Genomic DNA, 6,161 nt, shown 5'->3' with positions numbered 1-6,161 from the left:
CTTCTTAAGTGTGGTGCTTAAAGAGCATTTCAACTTCTATTCAAGTCACTTTTTTGATAGAGCATTTGTATGTATGGGTCTGTAGTACTTTATACATGTCTGACAAAGTGTTAAATAAACTTGTTACAGTACAGGCAGCAATGTAACATTATCGGTACCTGGTGCTAAAGTTGTTGCTAGCTAACGTTAGCCCAGTTTTAGTTTCCTAATGCAGTTTACAATTGTGAATTAACAATAACGTTAGCAAGTTACAAACCATTGCATATACGTTAACATTATTACTCTCAACTTTACTAATTTAACTTAAATGTACCTTTTGGAATTTCTTCAAGTAGCTAGCTAGCTAGTTAGTGGTCAATGGTTGTATTTCAGTGAGAAGTCTCCCGTTACGGGGGTAAAACGGAAGTGAAGTTAAACTGCTACGCGGAAATGCGGAAGTTAGATGGTGAAAAGGGTCATTAAAAGTCAATCCGTTCACAAGATCCTAACGTAACTAATTTCCCACTTGATTGGAATAGCGTATCAAATAGATGTGTACATACACACACTACCTCTATCACTCGGGTTAAGAAATGGATGTTTGATCAGACGCCATCATGATTGGGTTGAAAGTGAAAAGGTGTCATGTAAATGGGGCTATTCTGTTAAAAAAAAAAAAAAAACTCTACCTCTCGTCCGCATTAAAAAGCCATTTTGCCTGTGACGTGCGTAGCTGTAAGTGGCTATACTTTAACACCATGTTGTTAGCACCATGTTGGAGCAAATCTTGCCATATCACTTTTGAGTGATTGTACCATGTGATTATTCCTAAACGATCTTGATGTGTCACTGAAATGATAATCAATGTGATGTTATCCCTAACTCAGTGTCAAACAAAGGGTCAGGCACCGGGAGAGTCAGTGTGCGAGCTATGTGCCACAGGTCCCTGAAGAAAAAGGTAGCGACCTCACCACGTGAGAGTAGGAGTTAGTTCACATCACATTATGCTGCACTGGCTAGGATTAACTTTTTCTCTGTTTTCTTCCTAGATTGTCCTCAAAGACTCCTCCCCAGTGCAGCTGTATGAGACGGTGTGCTCGTGTGCTGCTGACAAGGCACTTTCCAACCATACCGTTGCTCTCCTTTTTCAGACGGCGACCTACTCTCACCTCCACCTCCTTGCTGTACCCCCAGTCCTTAGCTGCACCGAGACAGCGCAACGCTGGCACAAGCCAAGGACTATGGTAATTTTCAGAGCATCATTATTATTATCAGTAGCCTGCTTTTATCATTGATTGAAATGGTTGTGCTGTCTGCCAAGCCCAAACAAAGGACAGTTGCCAGTGGTGTGAGGTAGGTCTTGTTAATTTAAAGGTCCCATGGCATGAAAATTTCATTTTATGAGGTTTTTTAACATTAATATGAGTTCCCCAAGCCTGCCTATGGTCCCCCAGTGGCTAGAAATGGTGATAGGTGTAAACCGAGCCCTGGGTATCCTGCTCTGCCTTTGAGAAAATGAAAGCTCAGATGAGCCGTTTTGGAATCTGCTTGTTATGAGGTCATGACAAGTAAGGTTACCTCCCCTTTCTCTGCTTTGCCTGCCCAGAGAATTTGGCCCACCCATGAGAGAGAGACATCATGGCTTTCAAACGAGAAAAGTGGCAGTTGGTCAAGGCCACACCCCCACCATCCACCTTGCCACTCCCACTCTCCTCCTCAATAGCTTCAGACACAGAAATGGCACATACTAAGTAAAGCTCATTGTAGGACTGGCTCTAGTGGCTGTAGTTCTGTACCAAAGCTGAATTTCGGGAAAGAGACTTCAGATACAGTATTAGGGGACCACTAAGGTCTATATAAAAGCATCCAAAGAGCACCATGTCATGGAACCTTTAAAAAATAATCATGAAAATGTGTCTGTCACACAGATATGTATAGGTACACATTTACTAATTTGAATTGTGATGTGAAATTCTACATAGGAGCACTCTCTACACGGCGATGCAGGGGGGGGATGTGCATGATCCTGATGTTTTAAAAGTGACAGAAGCATATGAAGGCTTTTCACCTGACATAGCACCCCTTATTACCACCATGTCCATCAGTGCTGATGTCCCGCTGGTCGAGTCAGCTTTGGGCAAAGTTCAGGAGGGAAGCCCGATCTCTTACCAGCAGCCAGTGCCACTCAGCCGCATCATGTTACTCCACACTGGAGCTCCTCCACCCCCACCTCTGCCCTCGGATGGCTACAGATTGGAGCCCACTTGTTGCCAGTTTGTGTGCAGTCTCCACCAGCAACTGCATCTGCAATCTCTACAGACCAACTTGGAAATGACAAGGGGAATAGAAGTGGCAACGAGGGACCAGACTATGTCTGTGGAGTGGCATCGGGTCAGAAAGATGAGATTAACATCTTCTCACTTTAGGGAGGTTTGTCATGTTCGTGGTCAGACATCAGCAGTACATCTCGCTGAAAGACTGTTCAGGGGGTGTGGCCCAAACATTGGTCATGAAAAGAGGTCTGGCATTGGAGCCACAGGCCATTCAAGAGTACTGTAAAGTGAAGAACAACAGCTACTGGCCTTGTGGCTTCGTCATACACCCTGATGGCCCCCTGGTTAGGATCTTCTCCCAATGGGGTTGTTTTTTTCAAGAGTTATGTTTACTGCAAATACCTGAAGCTCCACAATGACTCTATGAAGCTAAAAAAGCAACACAGCTACTACTGGCAGATCCAAGGGCAACTCCTTCTGACAGGTATGGACTGGTGTGACTTTGTTGTTTTTGCAGAGGAGGACATGGTCATTCACAGAATATACAAGGACCCAGAGGAGGCTGCAGTCATCGGGCAGAAGGGGGATTTTTTCTTTTTCTACTTTCACTTATGTTCCGTGAATCACTTTAAACTTGAATCACCCTATTCTCCCTAGGTATGTGTTTGTGTACAATTTAAGCTCATAGTTGTCATTACAAAGTACACATGTACGTGTCTGTAAATAGTTTCATGTTTATTATGTATAAGTTATCAATACAAACCTATATAAGGTGCCTTTTTTTATGTAATGTATATAGTTGTCATTACAAACCTATACGAGGTGCTTTTTGTTTATGTAATGTATACATTTGTCATTACAACCCTATACAAGGTGCCTTGTTATTGTTAAGTGTTCAGCTCAAAGACAGATGCTGCTATTTCTGTGTGCAGTTAAATGTCAACAGTTCTCTACAAACCCATGATGTTCATCCAGTACTGACTTAAGTCATACAGTTGTGTATGTACAAACATAACTAAAATATACATGCCTGTAGCATGCTTGTGCATATAGTTATCACTACAAACCTATACATGGTGCGTTATGTTACTTTTGGGTGTTTAGCTCATTTATCTTGACACAACAGTCATCTGTAACTATAGGCCCATCTCCAACCTACCATTTCTCAGCAAGATAATAGAAAAAACGGTTGCTTTTCAGCTCAATTATTATCTAACGTTAAACAACCTCCTGGATAATTATCAATCAGGCTTTCGGCCTTATCACAGCACAGAAACCACACTTATTAAAGTTGTGAATGATCTGCATATAAATACTGACTCTAATAAATTATCTGTTCTTGTGCTTCTGGACCTCAGTGCCGCCTTTGACACCGTTGACCATCAGATTTTATTACACAGATTAGAAACATGGGTCGGCCTGTCTGGTCCAGTCTTAAACTGGTTTAGAACTTACCTGTTGGATAGGCAATTCTTTGTGTCCATTGGGGATTTTGTCTCGGACAAAAGGGCCACTATGTGTGGAGTTCCCCAAGGTTCAATTCTTGGACCATTATTGTTTAATCTCTACATGCTCCCACTAGCACATGTTATAAAGAAACACAACATAAATTACCATAATTATGCAGATGATTCACAGCTATACATATCCTTAACTCCTAATGACATGAATCCCATACACTCTCTAATCAATTGTATCGGTGATGTTAATATGTGGATGTCAGAGAATTTCCTACAACTAAACAAGGATAAAACAGAAATACTTATCTTTGGTGCTAAGGCTCAAAGACAGAAAATTGTGGCTTATCTCAGTTCTCTGTCTCTAGAGAGCAAAAGCGAAGCTATAAATCTGGGTGTTATATTAGACAGTGATTTAAATTTTAAGCGTCATATCAACCAAGTCACAAAATCAGCCTTCTACCATCTTAAACATATTTCTAAATTAAGGGTCTTTCTGTCAAAGGAAGACGCTGAAAAATTTAAAAATTGATCCATGCATTTATAACAAGTAGATTAGATTACTCTAACGGTCTTTTCACCGGCATTCCAAAATCAACTGTGCAGCGATTACAATTAATTCAAAATGTGGCTGCACGTGTTCTGACTGGAACAAAGAAGTTTGAACATATTACACCTGTCCTTAGACTTTTACACTGGCTCCCAGTAAAGGCTAGAATTGATTTTAAGATTCTGCTCCTAGTATATAAAGCTCTCAATGGCCTTGCACCTCAGTATATTAGAGACATGCTCATTATATATGAACCAGCAAGACTCCTCAGATCCACAGGCAGTGGTCTTTTAACTGTCCCTCGCTGTAACTCCAAAACAGGGGAGGCTGCTTTTTGTGTCTATGCCCCAAAGATATGGAATACCCTGCCAGTGGAACTGAGAGAGGTCTCCACACTGAACATTTTTAAAAAAGGGATAAAAACCTTTCTTTTTACAAAGGTTTATGATTAACAGAGTTTGTCGCTGTTCAATGTTGATCTTTTTAAGTGTGTGTGTTTGTGTGTGTGTGCCTAATATCCTCTGTATACTATGTATAAAGTGTTTTATTTGTAAAGGTACTTTTTTGTACGAAGCACATTGTGTTATATTAACTTATATGAAATGTGCTATAGAAATAAAGTTTGATTTGATTTACAAATGCAACTATTTATTTATAAAAATGTCTGATGTATTTGTGGCCCAGCCACTGTATAAGAGGCAATACAGTTCAAGGTAAACGTCAAGTAAATGTCTGATCATTTACTGAAAGGTATATCACAGGTTACAAAACAGTACAATTAATACAGTGTGTCAAGGCACAAAGAGAAAAGACCAAACAGGTGCCAGTCTGGTATTGACTTATCACTGTTGGGTTGCCCATGCCTTGACAAGGGGCCCATACTGGTAATTTACCAAGAGGCAAGCAACTGAACACAGCTGGTCAATAGACCCAGAGATGGACAGAGGTATGACCTTTGTTCTCCTTGCCCCTCCTGCTGCACCTCTCAACGTGGACTCTGAGGCGGGCAATGGACTGAGTGCGCTGGACATCCTCTTTGGCCATCTGGGTGTTCTTTACCAGGAAGGCAGGTCGGTAAACCTTTCCAGCGACAAAGGTTGTCCACTTGAAAGCCTTTGTCCACCAAAATAGTCATTTCTGGTGTGAAGCATTTGGTTATATCAGACAGTTTAAAAATGTCCCCGTCACTCATTGAGCCTGCATACAGCGGGGAAACAAAGGTGATGGGACCATGGGGTGCGATGCCAATCATAGCTTTGAAGGTAGTATGAGATTTATACTAAGAATAAACCTTGCTATGCAGAAGGAGAGAGGAGGGGGTCTGACAAAATATCTCTGTGCAGTCCAGGATCACTTGTGTGTCAGGAAACGCAGCAAATTCTGGTGGGAGGTGTGCTTTGACATCCTCTGGTGGTATCCACAGGCGAATGGAACCCAGCAGTTGATACAAAAAGTGAGTCCACAATGTTATAATCCTGGTTATGGTGGTCCGGTGAATCGAAAAAAACTGTTGGCCAGATCCCCGAGGCAGGCCCACAGAAAGATGCATCAGAAATAGCAGTAATTAATCTATGAGTAGCAGTTTTGTAGCTCAGTGTGGGGTGATACCTGAGGCAGCATTGGCTGAGGAGATTCTTGACAGTTTGCAGCTGGCTCCACTTGGTTCCAAAAGGCCAGGAAAGATTTGTACGATGCAAATCTGAAATAAAATGAAATAACAAGACCTTAACACATTTGGGTTATAATAAACAATGATAATAAACAGAAATTAACAACAGATCTGTGGAGATTTGATAGTTAGGGTTGCCGTTGGATAGGCTGCAAAGCTGTCGCACAATCATTGGTCCCAAAAACTTGGTCCAAGACAAGGGCCATTGGGAAAAGGGATTTCATTCTGTATTG

At 41.5% G+C, this 6,161-nt stretch overlaps 1 long non-coding RNA gene across 1 annotated transcript; it reads left to right on the top strand.

Moving 5' to 3' along the window:
- The first annotated feature begins 797 nt into the window (after positions 1-797).
- LOC120568243 lies at positions 798-4,790 on the top strand. Its single transcript, XR_005640691.1, has 3 exons — positions 798-937; positions 1,029-1,223; positions 1,962-4,790. It is a non-coding gene; the product is annotated as an uncharacterized LOC120568243 (long non-coding RNA).
- The last annotated feature ends 1,371 nt before the right edge of the window (positions 4,791-6,161 follow it).

This window comes from Perca fluviatilis, chromosome 11 (genome assembly GCF_010015445.1).
Source record: "Perca fluviatilis chromosome 11, GENO_Pfluv_1.0, whole genome shotgun sequence".
Taxonomy (NCBI): Eukaryota; Metazoa; Chordata; class Actinopteri; order Perciformes; family Percidae; genus Perca; species Perca fluviatilis.
Note: the sequence above shows the minus strand (reverse complement) of the source record. Positions and strands in the feature narration are given on the sequence as shown.